The sequence below is a fragment of the Dermacentor andersoni genome, chromosome 11, assembly GCF_023375885.2.
Source record: "Dermacentor andersoni chromosome 11, qqDerAnde1_hic_scaffold, whole genome shotgun sequence".
Lineage (NCBI taxonomy): Eukaryota > Metazoa > Arthropoda > Arachnida > Ixodida > Ixodidae > Dermacentor > Dermacentor andersoni.
In genome coordinates this window covers 99,458,828-99,472,756 of record NC_092824.1, presented here as the reverse complement: position 1 = coordinate 99,472,756, position 13,929 = coordinate 99,458,828, and the positions used below count along the sequence as shown (strand labels likewise).

Here is a 13,929-nt window from a genome sequence, read left to right as displayed (position 1 = left end):
CAGGCTTGGTGCAGGGTTGAAACATCGGCTACAGTGCTAGTTACTTGAATGGCCTGGATTCGTCGAAATTTCGCATTTCCAGATCGTTCGTACACTTCTTCCACTCTTTTTTGCCCTCACGTTAAACAGAGATCAGCGTTTCGATGACTTATTGCTTGTTGGGACGCAGCGTCGATGTGTTCGTATATCACTCTGCACCGACATTTTCCTTTACACACTGTTTTCCTATGTCTCTTTCGTGATCCCGATGATCTCGCTTGTAATGCATCGTAAACTGTCCGCTCTTTTTGCTATGACAGAGTTCTCGTATGAATATCTTACAGGCTTCGGGCATGATACTCTTTCCAGTTCAGCTCGCGAACAGAGTTCCCCGCGCCTGAAAACGTAGATTGAACCTGATGTCCCTTTTCTGCTGGGACGCGCGCGAATGACGCTTAGAGAAATGCTGCTTTGCTTATTTCATTTCATCGAACTGCGTTCTTCCATTACTCGGAGAACAAAGGGCCACTAACGCCGTTGGGTGTGCAGGTGGGCTGGGAGGCCGCAGGAACGACGCATATAAAGATCCGAAGTTCGGGAGAGGACGTAAGATTGAATGCGGCACGGCATGGCAAGGCGGAGGAGGCCCGGGACTACCACTTCAAGAGGTCGGCACCAATCGCACGCTCTTACAGCCCTCTGTCGTTGCGTAATAGGCGTACCTGTGACCGGAACGCTTCTCGAACACCTCCCGATTCGTTTGCGGGGTCGAAATGACCTTCTGCGGCCGGAGCGCTCCCCCTGACATTCGTAACGGGCCCCTCATTCTCGCAACTATACAAAGGGCGAAAACGAGGCGTGGTGCGGGAAGCATAGCATGGCATGCGGCGGAGATTCGAGATGATTCGTTTTGCCCCGTCGCGGCCGAAAGCAAAGTCGAACGTAAACGAGAAATAGAGAACAGAGAAGAACGGTGGGTCCTGGCTAACGGCTTGGTGAATGACAATGTTAAAGGGTGCTCGGAAACAAAAGGAATTGGCCTGCTTCTGCAATCTAATCGGGAGGGCGGAAATGGCCTACGAGGCAACGTTAATTGTGCTCCTAGGCAGCAAGCGTTGGACGTTGCTGAACCAAATACTGTGCAGCGTTCCAGAAGCTATTTAGGGTTGACTATGAAACTTATGAGCGCAGCATGGTTTCGGACTGCGCTGCAAATGAGTGGGCCGCAATCAATGGACGATCACTGTATTGTCACGTGATCGTGACGTCAAAGAACACAGTAGCAATATTGTGAAACACAAAGCTAACTTTTATTGGGCGAACCTGTGCCCACAAAAGAGGCTACACTTATAGCACAACGATAGCGGCGAACACGGTCGGCGATCGTCGAAAATCTGATCAGCGGGTCAAGCGCGTCGGCTTTTATACAGCAGTCGTCGAATGTTCCAGACTAATCGTTCGGTTAGGCTGCTGAGCACGAGGTCGCGGGATCGAATCCCGGCCACGGCGGCCGCATTTCGATGGGGCCGAAATGCGAAAACACCCGTGTACTTAGATTTAGGTGCACGTTAAAGAACCCCAGGTGGTCGAAATTTCCGGAGTACCCCACTACGGCGTGCCTCATAATCAGAAAGTGGTTTTGGCACGTAAAACCCCATAAGAGAAGACTAATCGTTCGGACCCGCGTGCCTTCCACAAAGTTCTACACCATTCGCGTCACGCGATGAAATCAGATAACACAAGGTTCGGCGACAACAGACAGCCGGGTAGAAGCATCGATAACTTTCCAGAAACTTCGGATACATGCAGGCGTGTCCTGCGCTGTGCGATTACATTTGTTAGGCGGCGAAACGTGGTCGCCCGATAAAGAGAAGTACACGTGTCAGTATGCTATACCAAAAATGCAGCGCATTCCTTCCTTGCCGCGTGCTGCCGCAGTTATACTGTCACTTACGAAACAAGCAGGCTAGTAACACCGGCAAAACGTAAGACGGGCTATCGGAAACGCGGTGTCAGAAAATTAGCCTGCTGTGGACCAATTTAAGCGTCACGACTCGCGCAGTAGCGTCACCGCAGTCGCTTCTGCACACGCCTCTGGCGTAATGAGCAAGAAGCTACACATACTCGAATTCGTCAAGCGCGAAAGCGAGCACAGTTTCTATAGCGCTATGAGCGCTCAACATAACGACGAAATTGCACAACGTAAACTCCAGCCACATTTGTGCAGTGTAGTCGCGCAAGACGGTGTCGATGCATATAATGCCTCCTGCGTACTCTCGGGCAACACCAGTGTTCTGGGTCATGGTGTTTTCTACACAGCGTACCTTTTAGCATATATATTTTAGCTATATGCATAACAGCCCGTCTCACTCCTTCATCGCTATAGATCAAGCGCACATGTTAAGATGCGATGCAACAGCTGAATAGAAAGTGACACGTGTTCTACTCACCACGCAGTATTCAGCAGCTGTGTTGGCGCCGGGTGGTTAACGAGCCTCTTGTACGAAGCTCCGGCACGGCTGCGCGTGGCATCTTTCGCTCACTGTTCCTCGAACAGTCGCAAACCGCTGTGCACGTCCCAATCTCGCTCACTACCACTTCGCCAGAAACACGCGACGTCTTCTCGAAAGAACGCATGGCGGAATCCACCAGGCTCGCTGCCCTCGCTTCGCCAACTAAATTCGTGCTCCTGGCGGTATTCGTTCCACGGCTCCACTTTTCTCGGTTCCTTGCAAGATATCCCCGCTGAATCTGCGCTCGTGCTACCGCACCAGGTGATTGTCTGGGTGATAGCAGGATATCACACTTCCAGGAGAGGAGGGGGGAGAAGGAAGCCTGTAATGCCGACTCACGTGATACAAAGCCTGTCGCGTTACTGCTGGCGTGCTGTCAGCCGATACAATGGCGGCGTCAATCGAGGAAGCTGCAGCCTTATCAACCTCAGGTGCATCGGCGTTAATATGTTGTACGGCGTGAGACTGCCACTCTATGCTGTGCCGCAAGTGACTGGTGAACTTCGGAACAGTATACGCGATGAAACACGCGTTCATTGCTGCAGTATATATATTACCCGCCTCTCCCGACATCGAAACGAAATCTTCTAGCTGATATTCTAGCTGACGTTAAGAGAGATAGATAGAGAGAGAGGAAAAAAAGAAAGAAAACGGAACTGGGCAGGACATGCAATGCGTAGGGTTACAGAATGGGTTCCAAGGGAAAGGAAACGCAGTCGATCGAGGACGGCAGAAAATTAGTTGGGGTGATGGCATTAGGAAATTTTATGGCGCAACTTGAAATGAGCTAGCGAATGACGGGTGATTGTAGATTGCTGGGAGATGTCTTCGTCTTGCAGTTCACATCAAAATAGGCTGCTGGTTATGATAACAGCATAAATATTAAAAAAATATATTTGATCATGTGAGTGCTGTGTGTGCGTGCGTTTGGAAATATATGGAGCTCTGTAGGACGTACACATAAGATAATATGTCGCACTTTGGTGTGCTACTATCGAAGTTTCTGTTTCTTGCTCGAATTTTTAATGTATCTAAGCAATAATAAGGTTGTAGTGGTAAACGTCAAAAATTCCACTATGTTGGGCAGCTCGATGCGCTCCAGTTTCGATAACGCTGCGCCGTTTTAGCGAAAGTCGCGATTTAACGAAAAAATAAAAAGAAAGTGGCCCAGGAAGAATGCGTGTAGGAGCGGGCGATAAGGTCGGCTACCCGCCGTGATGAGGGGGTCCACGTTTCCCGTCCGCCTGTTTTATTTCTTTTCCCCCGGCCGTGTGTCCTTTTGTTCCTCCGTCGACGAGGCACGCGCGGTCGTTTCGGAGGCCCGATTTCCTCATTGCGAGAGCCTTGGCTCGGCTCGGCTTCGAGAGAGCGGTGGCTTAATGGACGCCGGATGATTTCGCCGATGAAGAGGCGGCGAGGGAGCGAATTGAAAGCGCCATGAGCGCGGAGAAGGAGGGCGCTTTGGCTAAAACGGAGCAAAGGAATTGAACGGTTACTCGGCCACCTAGGCAGCATTTTTTTTGTGTGTGTGTGTTTGTGTGGAGGCGGTTCGGGGGCGCAGTTTTACTTTCTTGGGAAAAGAGCGGGGGGGGCTTCTTATTCTAGTTTCGAATTGTGTTTCTCCCCTTTCTTTTTTGCGTCTTATCCTCCCATTCTTGTGCATCCGTCGCTCTTTCACCCCCTCTCCACGCTTTTAAATTTCCCAAATTGCCCGTCGTTGTACCCCAATGGGATTTATGCGGCCGTCATCCCCTCTGCGTTGTCTTCGTACCTCTAGCCTTCGTTCGTGCTCACGACCTGGCTTTGTGTCCCCCCCCCCCCCTCCTCCGCCCCCTCCTCCGACTGCTGGCGGAGCGACGGGTCACTTGCGAGTTCACGGGAGGTCACGTCTCGCGGGAGGGACGCGACGGCCAACGGGTCAGTCAGCCTTTGGAAGAGAATTACTCTCCTCCCCCTTCCTGCTCGTTTATATACGTTTCCGGACGTGACTAGCTTACCTGTGCGATATATTACGCGCTCATACTTCACTTTTCACTCCTCTCTTTCTGCCTCGGCTGTAGACAATGCATCCGCATAAGAGTTGTGCCGGGTGCTTTATTGTTATTGCGCTTGCGAGGGAAAACAATTTGTTTCTCCTTCTGGGCCCCAGCTTTTCTGTGATCACATTCGTGTGTCTGTTTCCGAGCACATTGTGCGAGAAGGGCGAAAGAGGATTCCTAAACCCCACCACCCAAAGCATCGCAGGTATGTTTCCGAGCACCATGGCTTCTTGGGGTCGCTTGGCGTAAACGGTTATATAAACTTGAGAGAGAAAAAAAATATTTACCGCCTGCGACCGAAAAGTTAATGTGCGCCAGTGATTGGAGGAACGAACGCCCCGCTTTGTTCGCGTTGGTTCGCTCTGTTGACATAGAGCTCTATAAGTCAGGCGGCCGTCTCTGCCAAACACTTCTGGTTGTGTCATGTCTGGGCATTTCTCCAGAAATGCGTGCTTGCGTCATTTGTTAACCGCCAATGCAACAGCGTTGTCCGAAGTAACACAATGGAACTCTCGAACGAGCTATACTGGGACGCTTGTGCTTTATACAAAGTGTAGGGTTGGGAGTCCCTTTGCAGCAAGCACCCTGTTCCTCAACTCTACTCGTGTTCTGGGACAATGCCATTTACATCGGTCTGTGAAGTTACTATAAATCGAATCTGGAAAAAGGAAACAAATCTCGAAGGCATATGGTTTTGCTGCCTGCATGCGCGGGGAGTAATTTGGGAGCCGAAAACACGTGAAACACGGCATGTTATAAGCACCACTTATTACTGACGCATCCTTGCAATTCTTCCCCCCCCCTCCCCCCTCTTGCTCTCCCGTAATGCATAGTGTCATCCCCTATAAATAGAGAGCGAAAAGAACAGCGCAAGCTGTAGTGCCATTCCTAGCTACACTCCAGTAGCATGAACCACTGTCGGCCAACATTGTGATTCACGTCTACCTAATGCACGTAGAACAATACCTACATCGTAGCTGCGTTTTATTATGCCGCTACGGAAAAACAGAGCTTGGAAGTACGTGGACTTGAAGAACGAATGGACGCGCACAGCGCGTGTTGCGTCCATTTCTTCTCTAAATCCACGTCCTCCATCGCGCTGTTTGCCCGTCATCGTGCAATTGTTCAAACCTTCCAGCTTGCCCCTCTTGCTCGTTTTTTTTTAATAACGTTCGTCATCCTGATCTTTCCGGAATCTTCCTCCTATTTTCATTGTCCCCGTTTCCACTTTACCGGCGTGGAGTCGCACGGCTCCCACGCCACGCCCTACCCAATTCATAATACATAATAATAATGCTATTTTATATCCACTGCAGGACGAAGGCCTCTCCCAGCGATTTCCAATTACCCCTGTCCTGCGCCAACTGATTCCTACTTGCGCCTGCTAATTTCAGAATTTCATCACCCCATTTAGTCTACTGCCGTCCTCGACTGCGTTTCCCTTCTCTTGGCAACCATGGTCCACCGGTTATCCGTCCTACGCATTATATACCCTGCCCAGCTCCATTTTTTTCTCCTAATGTCACTTAGAACGTCGGCTATCCCTGTTTGCTCTTTGATTCATACCGCCATCTCCCTTTCTCATAACGTTACGCCTAACATTGCTTGTTCCATTGCTCTTTGCGCAGTCCACAACTTGTTAGCACCGGTAGAATGTAGTGATTGTACGCCTTTCTTTTCAGTGACAGTGGTAAGCTTCCGGTCAGGATCTGGCAATGCCTGCCGTATATGCAATGCACTCCAGCGCAATTTTATTCTTCTGTAAATTTCCTTCTCTTGATCAGGATCGCCCGTGAGTAATTGACCTGATGTACTCCTTCACCGACTCTAGAGGCTGACTGGCGATCCTGTACTCTTGTTCCCTTGACAGGCTATTGATCATTATCTTTGCCTTCTGCATATTCATCTTCAACCCCACTCTTACATTTTCTCTGTTACGGGCCTCAATCATTTGGTGTAATACGTATCTCTCTTAAAGATTTACTCAGTCATCTGACTAAAAGACAGGGCGGCACGACACCTCGCTATAACGAACACAGTTATAGCGAGGTAAACCTTGGAAAATTCCTAGCAGATATTAAAGTGTAACGAATATGTGCTTATCAGGCATATATATTCACAACGAATATGTGCTTATCAGGCATATATATTCACAACGAATATGTGATAGCATGTGTATTTTAGTGTCTAACGCGAACTTCGTTATGACGAGGTTTGGGTTATCATTTCCTGACGTCCGCATTAGTACCTCGTACAAAAGCGTTCGTTATTTATTTCTCACTCGCAGGATCGAATCTCTTGTCAGCGCCGCTGCAGACCGCAAGAAGTGGAACAACGTGTCGGCATCACCGCCACGCGAAGGGACACTGAGTAAGTATAGTTCCTGTATCACAGCGCGTGCCTGCCGTGGGCATGCAGGAATGACGCTTGCAGGAGCGATGCTTGCGCGAGCGTGGCAGTCCGCCAGGTACGCGAGAAAGGTGCACCGGCAGTACTTTATATATAAACTTTGCCCAGTTCCGTGCAGCAGGGTCGAAGCTGCGAGGCCTGCAAACGCGGATGGTTGCGCGGGATCGACAGCAAGGCGTGGTGAGATACCTCTAGACGTGTTTGCTCACCGGATTGGTCGAGACGCCCGTAGCTTCCGCTGTGCTGCACGGAACTACTGAGGTATAGTATAAACCGGTGATGAAACAGCGGCGAAGCAAATGGTCGAGTATAAATTGTTGCGAGTGGCAGAAACAAGTAAAATTTAATTGGAAGGAGGTTGCGGAAAGGCGAGTGGCTCGTGGTATTTTTGCATCCGCGCTTGATAAGCGCTCGTCTGGTTAACTAACGCTCGAGGAAAAATATGCCCTATTATTTTGGCTTGCGAATGCAGGAACGGATGGATGGATGCTGCGAGCGTCCCCTTGGAAAAGGGGCGGCGGGTTGCGCCTCCAGCCTCTTGTAATTAATTTGCCTAATGTTCAAAACACACACACACACACACACACACACACACACACACACACACACACACACACACACACACACACACACACACACACACACACACACACACACACACACACACACACACACACACACACACGCACACGCACGCACACGCACACACATATATATACACGCACACGAAAGACACAATATACAGACACGAAAGAGACACGGCAGCGTCCCCTAGACAGTTTTATGTCTGTCGGTGCAACTTGTGCCGCAGTGCTCTTAGCTTCTGCCTGTGACGGTGGCGGCGCTAAACAGTACGGAAAAAACTAGCTTGATAGGGCAGGTGCTACAACACCCGTCTCAAACGGGATACTCGTATCATCGTCACCGAAGACGAGGCTTGGGCGCGGCGTTGCCACACTGATGTCACTCTTGCGGGATTGCCACTTTAATGTTCAATCTTACCATTTAGGCGAAACTGCCAAAAACGAATGGAAGCAATACAAGGTCTATGGACTTTACAAAGATAGCAAGGCACAGGGGAGGGAGTGATAGAAACATATTCTTGGCTGTGGCCGTCTGCAGCAAAGAGAGAAGCTACGTTTACGTGAACCTGAGGAAGTCGCGTCGAGTCGGCTTGTCGGGTCGAAAAGCAGTCGTCGCGTTCATGTAAATGCTACCGGGTTGGGCCAAGCGAGCGTCAACCCGCCTGCAAGGGGCAGGTCTGCTCGGTCAACCTAAAGGGTGCCTCAATACTACATTGGCGCTGGAATCGAGGCCTCCAAGGCCAACCCGCATGGCAAGATCAATCTAAACGCTGACGTGTCGGGCTGAGTCATCTAGGCTTCTAACTCTGCATACGTGCTTAGAGTTCATGCAAACGTAGCTGCTCGTGGGGTGTCGTGCTAAGCACGGCGCCCAGTTACGTAGCGAAACTACCGCATTACGAGGAGCCATGTTTCTAGAAAACCTCGCGCAGATGATTTTGGCTCGCAGCTTACAATTTATGCGCCAGCGCGTAAACACGGCGCCGCGCCCGCCATTGTTATATATCTACTCGGAGACAAGGACAGCAGAATGCTAAGCCAGAGTGAAGTAACGTAACGTGAGGAAGGAGGAAGTAGTGAGCGGAGACGGTCGCGCCTTTCTGGAAACGGCGCCAGTGTCTATTTCTTTTTGTTGTTCCACTTAGACGGATTCGCCGAACTGACGCTGTCTTTTCTGTACCTCTAGCTGGCTGCGTCCGCTGCAGCGTATTGTGTCCAGAGCTTCGTGCGTGCTAGCCAGGCTCCCGCGTACTGCCAATATAATATACTGTACTATACTATGCTATACTATACTGTGCTATACTATGCCATGCTGTACTTGATTTGAAGTAGTGATCCGTATGTTTTGGATTATCATAAAAATCTAAAATTAGTTTCAGTCAAAAGACGCCTCCATCAGGAAGTTTCACACATACGCTGTTACCTTTCTTTTTGTGCTTGTGTGTGTCGTGTCTTGATAAACCATGATCGCCACCCTATGCGATTACATGATACTTTTGAGCCTTGTAGCATTACTGGCTGGAACTAGCATAATGTCATTTGATGTATCGAATCTCATTACCTAAGACTAACATCAACTGTTCCCGTGCGGGGAAGGGATGTTACCCATCTTACCACGCTCTAATCCATACCGTTTCTTTATAGACTCGCGAGCACGCACTTATTGACGCAAAGGTAGTCATTATAGATTAATTTACTCTCAATAGTCATCGCAAGTGTGAACAGCCCTAGCTTGTAATTACTTCGATTTCGTTTTCTCAGTTTTACTTTGCCGTTTGAAAGGCACTGCTGAGTTGTTTTTGTTGTAGTTCCCATTATCATTTTGGGTGATAGGCCAACAATCAGGTAGCACAATGATACAGCTAGTGCTACGTCTGAGTGTGTCGTTCCCTTTGTTGGTTGTTAACAATCCCTGTCGCTTTTTTCTTTCTTTGTGCCAACGAAAACGTACTGAGCCGCACCGCCTTTATTTCACGCGTTAGGGCGTTTCACGCTAAATTCTCACCATAGCACAGGCTTGCGACACGCGAAAAGCACAGGCAGCAGGGTTTTTATAACTGGTTTTGTTGGTATGTTTGAAGGTAATACGGTAAGCATTGCGAACACAGGAAGACTGCCAGAATTGGACAAGACGGTCGATTCCTTATCCGTGCCTTATACTTGTTCCGTGTTGCTGCTGTTTATAAGGATGGACATTTGGGCGTGTTGGTACTGGTTGAACATGTTGAAGGGGCAGCGCAAGACGACGAATACAGAAGACAGGAACACACAGGACAGCGCTGTCCTGTGTGTCCCTGCCTTCTTTATGTCTTCGTCGTCTTGTGCTGTCCTTTCAAGATGTTTCTTCTGTTTACGCATTCATACGAAACGCGCTGGCTGTTGGGTCCTTTGCACGCGGAGGGTGGTCCCGCAATTACTTCGCGCGTAGCGCGCTCACAGCGTAAGCTGTTCTGAAGCTTGAGAGGCGGACCGAAGATGGCCGAAAGGGTGACGCTAGCGTGTGTCAGTGTGTTACTGTTCTCCTTGTTCGGTCTACGTCTATTTCCGCCTGTACAACGTACGGACGGTCCCTTGGCCCGGCCTTTCTTTGTTGCCGAGTTTTCCTTCCGCGTTTCTCGGCGCGTCCGGAGCACTAATCCGGAGTCCGGCTAATCCTCTCTCGCGCTGTCCGGTGGCGCGCGCGCGGAAACGAATACAATGGCCCCCTAATCTCGTTCGTAAACCGTCTGCGCGCGGGGTATATGTTTGAGGACAGCGGGCGCGCCGTTCAGCTCCGTGGCCATGCCTGGCTTCGCCGTCTTTGGCCTTCTTCTCCCCGGCTAATCCGCCGATCGCATTGGGAGGCGGGAAGAGAGGGACGCCAAATCTGCTCCCGCCTGGCTCGACGCGCACGTGGACAGAGTGTTGAAACCCCTTCTGTTTGAATAAGTCTCGTTCTTCGCGTATTTGCGGTCCAGCTCGAACGTTTATCGTTTTATTGTTTGCTCCCGCAAAGAAAAAAAAAAAAAAAAAAAAGGGAGAAAGAGCATTGTGATCGCTGGCTAGGTGCACGCTTCCCTCCTTGGGATGTCCAGGAATTACCTTGCGCTTGTCTCGTCGTGCGCGCGTGTGGTCGGTAAACACGGCCACGTGCTCTGTGCAAAAGAATACCCCGGCCCTGTGGGTGTTCTTAGTCCCCGTTCCGCTTGGGTCGTGTGGCGTTCTTTAGCGGCTGTAGTGTTGGATCCTGTTTTGCAAAAAGGACCCGTTTTGCGGAGTCCTCTGCTCTTGTCAAGCACCAGGTGAGCGGGCCTCAAGAAGTATACCTTCCGGCCCCGGTTTCCACTCTGAGATTTGACTCATGGATGCGTGTAGCTTCGGGCCGTTGAATACCACCTCGCAATGATATTGCTTGTTGGATTCGCTAATTAAAGTATAGGTGTTTGCGATCAAACAGCATAAAAAAAGGCGATACGAGAGGAGACAAAACAGTGCGTGTCGCTTAATTGTGAAGTGGCGTGTTATTGCTGCTGTGTTTGGGGTGGAGTTGCAACTTCGATGCAGAGCAGCATTCTGTGTCTTAATTACCCAGTTCCCGCTGCTTAAATCAGTCAAGTCTCGGCGTACTTTTGTAGGGAAAAAGAAAAATCCTTTCTCAGATCAACTGTGCCACTCCGAATAGTATATGTCGCAATCGAATCAACTTTCGTCTTGGATATCAGTTAACCGCAAAGGCAGTTTAATGGGACACTAAAGAGAATACATACATACATACATACATACATACATACATACATACATACATACATACATACATACATACATACATACATACATACATACATACATACATACATCTGGCGCCGGCGCCGTTTACATTCTCGTTGCTCTTCCCTCCGCCGCTCCTCGTACGCATATTGTTCATCGGGCGCACGAACTATACGTGCCCGCCCCATCGATAACGCAGCTGTTTTTAGCGCCGATACCTCTCCTGCTTATGTACTGCGATAACCTTGATGTCACGCTGTTGTTCACGGCGAGCGTTCTAATCTGCTCCGTATTTTGACATGTTAGAAATCGCTAAGACCGTTTCTGTTGCAGGACGCCGGAAAAACTACGGAAGGTTAGTCATATACAGCTTTTGCTGTGAAAAAGAATAGTACTTTGATCTTCATTTTCTCTGCTAAATATCAGCCTATTACCGTAACATTAACGAAAATAGAATCTATAGTGAGTAGTTCAGCTGTCTAAACGTTTTTATTGTTTCTGTGCAGTGTCCCTCTAAATCACCTTTCCCTTGCGTCATCACTCGTAGTATAGCATGTAGCGTTTGCATTTCTACTCTGTAGCTTACTCGGTCCCAGTATATCATACATTGAGAAGTGCCTATTAACGGTTACAGAACTTGTGCGTGCGTTCGCACGGAGGCAGAGAGAGAAGGGGAGAGAAGGGTGGCAGATAGAACAGAGGGCGCTGCGTGCAGCCGGGCCGTACGGGCTGCTTCGATGTCGGCGCCGCCGTAGCATCGAGACAGCCTACAGGGCCGCGCACGCCTGTCTCGACGTATCTCGCGCAATCCGGGCCACGTGACCGCCGCCTTTGGCATACAACGAGGGCGAACTGTGCACACCTATCGGAATATAGTTTGTCAAGCTGGCCCTCGTCCGAGCGGCGTTCCCGCCCAGTAAACCACGGGCCGTGCGCCCGGCCGGGCCGCCGACCTACGGAGTCGTGAGCTACGGCGCGGCTCGGCGCGAAAGGAGTTTCAAGTTTCTCCCTTTTCGCGCTAAGCGGCATTTCCGAGAGAACAAGGCACACACGCGGGCACGCACTCTTGCGCGCGCGCTCGAGCAGCACGCAGGACTCGTTCGTTCGTGCGCCCGAGAAGCAGCTGGTTTGGCGCGTGATTTGTTACCTGGTTGGTCGGACGGCTGGAACGAGCGAGCGAGCGGGCAGGCGCAGAGCTAGGAACCGTTTACGTTAGTGGCACGTCGCGCCGCCTCCTTCCCCGCCTCCCCACTTGTTTTTGTTTCTTGTTTTTTTTTTCTTTTTTAATCGCGCGCAATTGCTCTGCGTTTCGGCGCTGCGCGCGGAACGGCTTTTATAATCTCGCGTACTGCGGGCGCTAAGTGCGGCGCCGCGATGAGAACTGACTCTTATATAAGAGCCGGTCTGGCTATGTGGTCTTTCCTTGGGTCTCACACAGGGGGATAATTCTTCGTTCATTCGTTCGATTGGATTTCACTCTATAGCCTGCTCGACGCCGATTTGTTCTATCTGCGCCAGCCGATTACGTTCGCTCACTTCCGTGACATCGCGGTGGAGGCGAGCTTCTCTCAGTGTCGGCGTCGCTCGGGAACTGTTTCGGAGTGCAGAGGCAGGTATACGGCGCGGTTTTGCGAGAGCGCAGCTTGCCCTGAACTGGTCGGCGAGTGCAGACCTCGCGAAGCAGCGACCGCCGGCTGGACCCACACCTGACGTTTGCAGGGCTATATATATATATATATATATATATATATATATATATATATATATATATATATATATATATATATATATATATATGCGCGCGTGTGTGTGTGTGTGTGTGTGTGTGTGTGTGTGTGTGTGTGTGTGGAACAAGCGATGCAGAACGACGGGAACGCGAAGACAAATAACAGCACGTATGCCAATTATACCGACTTTTCTCGCGGGTAAAATTTTTTTTTTCTTCTTCTTTGCGCCGCCTGAACAGTAATGTTAGGGGATAATGTTCACTTGGTAGTTGTATATATCAAGTGTTGCTCTGCGACCATATCCTCGTTGCCTTGCGCCGCTCGTTCGCCTTCGACATCAACTGTGCGTACTCGCAATATAGAAACGAGATGCTGCATTAGTAATACGCAGTTTATTATAACTGCCGCGCCATCGTTCTGCTCCTTAGAGTGTGCATTAGTGACAGCGCCCAGTGAAAAAAACCAGCCGATATGCCGGCCATGGAGGGGCCGGCCTATCTTCTCCTAATTTTTTTATTTAAACAAACCAAGAGAAAAGAAAGCGTAAAGCAGGAAATGAAAATTGCGTGTTCTGCAACCTCCCGATTCTTGGCAAATCCCCTGTTGCGGATACGTTCCGTGTTTAAGGATCATGGTCATCTCCAAATGCAAATGCTTGCTCCACAGAAGTGCAGCACGTGTCATATATAGCCAATTCAATGTTCTGCGCGTTATGTGACGCAAAGTGCCAGGCGTAATTACAGCGCTGGCCTTCATCTTTAACGCTTCATCAACGCCAATGATTAGCTCCAGGCGTCGTGGCTGCCGTCATTAGTTACGGCAACGGATTTGAGTTCCAGGTTACAAAATCTGCCAACGGCTAGGTTGCCAGCTTTCCACGCGATGAGGAGACGCGTATATAAGGCAGCAGCTTTCACGTTTTCGAGCATGA

General features: G+C 49.9%; 2 protein-coding genes across 4 annotated transcripts in view; one reads left to right on the top strand and one right to left on the bottom strand.

Moving 5' to 3' along the window:
* Positions 1-2,768, bottom strand: part of LOC126539143 (uncharacterized) — a 127,442-nt gene extending 124,674 nt beyond the window's left edge. Inside the window, exon 1 of one of the 2 annotated variants that reach the window (XR_007601240.3) lies at positions 2,430-2,768. The gene's annotated coding sequence lies outside the window, so the exon portion shown is untranslated. The remainder of the gene's footprint in view (positions 1-2,429) is intronic. The other variant, XR_007601239.3, reaches the window with a different exon arrangement.
* LOC126539142 (uncharacterized) overlaps positions 1-13,929 on the top strand; it is a 232,823-nt gene that overhangs the window by 113,890 nt on the left and 105,004 nt on the right. For both annotated transcript variants that reach the window (XM_072285451.1, XM_072285452.1), the window contains one exon: positions 6,819-6,901. The gene's annotated coding sequence lies outside the window, so the exon portion shown is untranslated. The remainder of the gene's footprint in view (positions 1-6,818; positions 6,902-13,929) is intronic.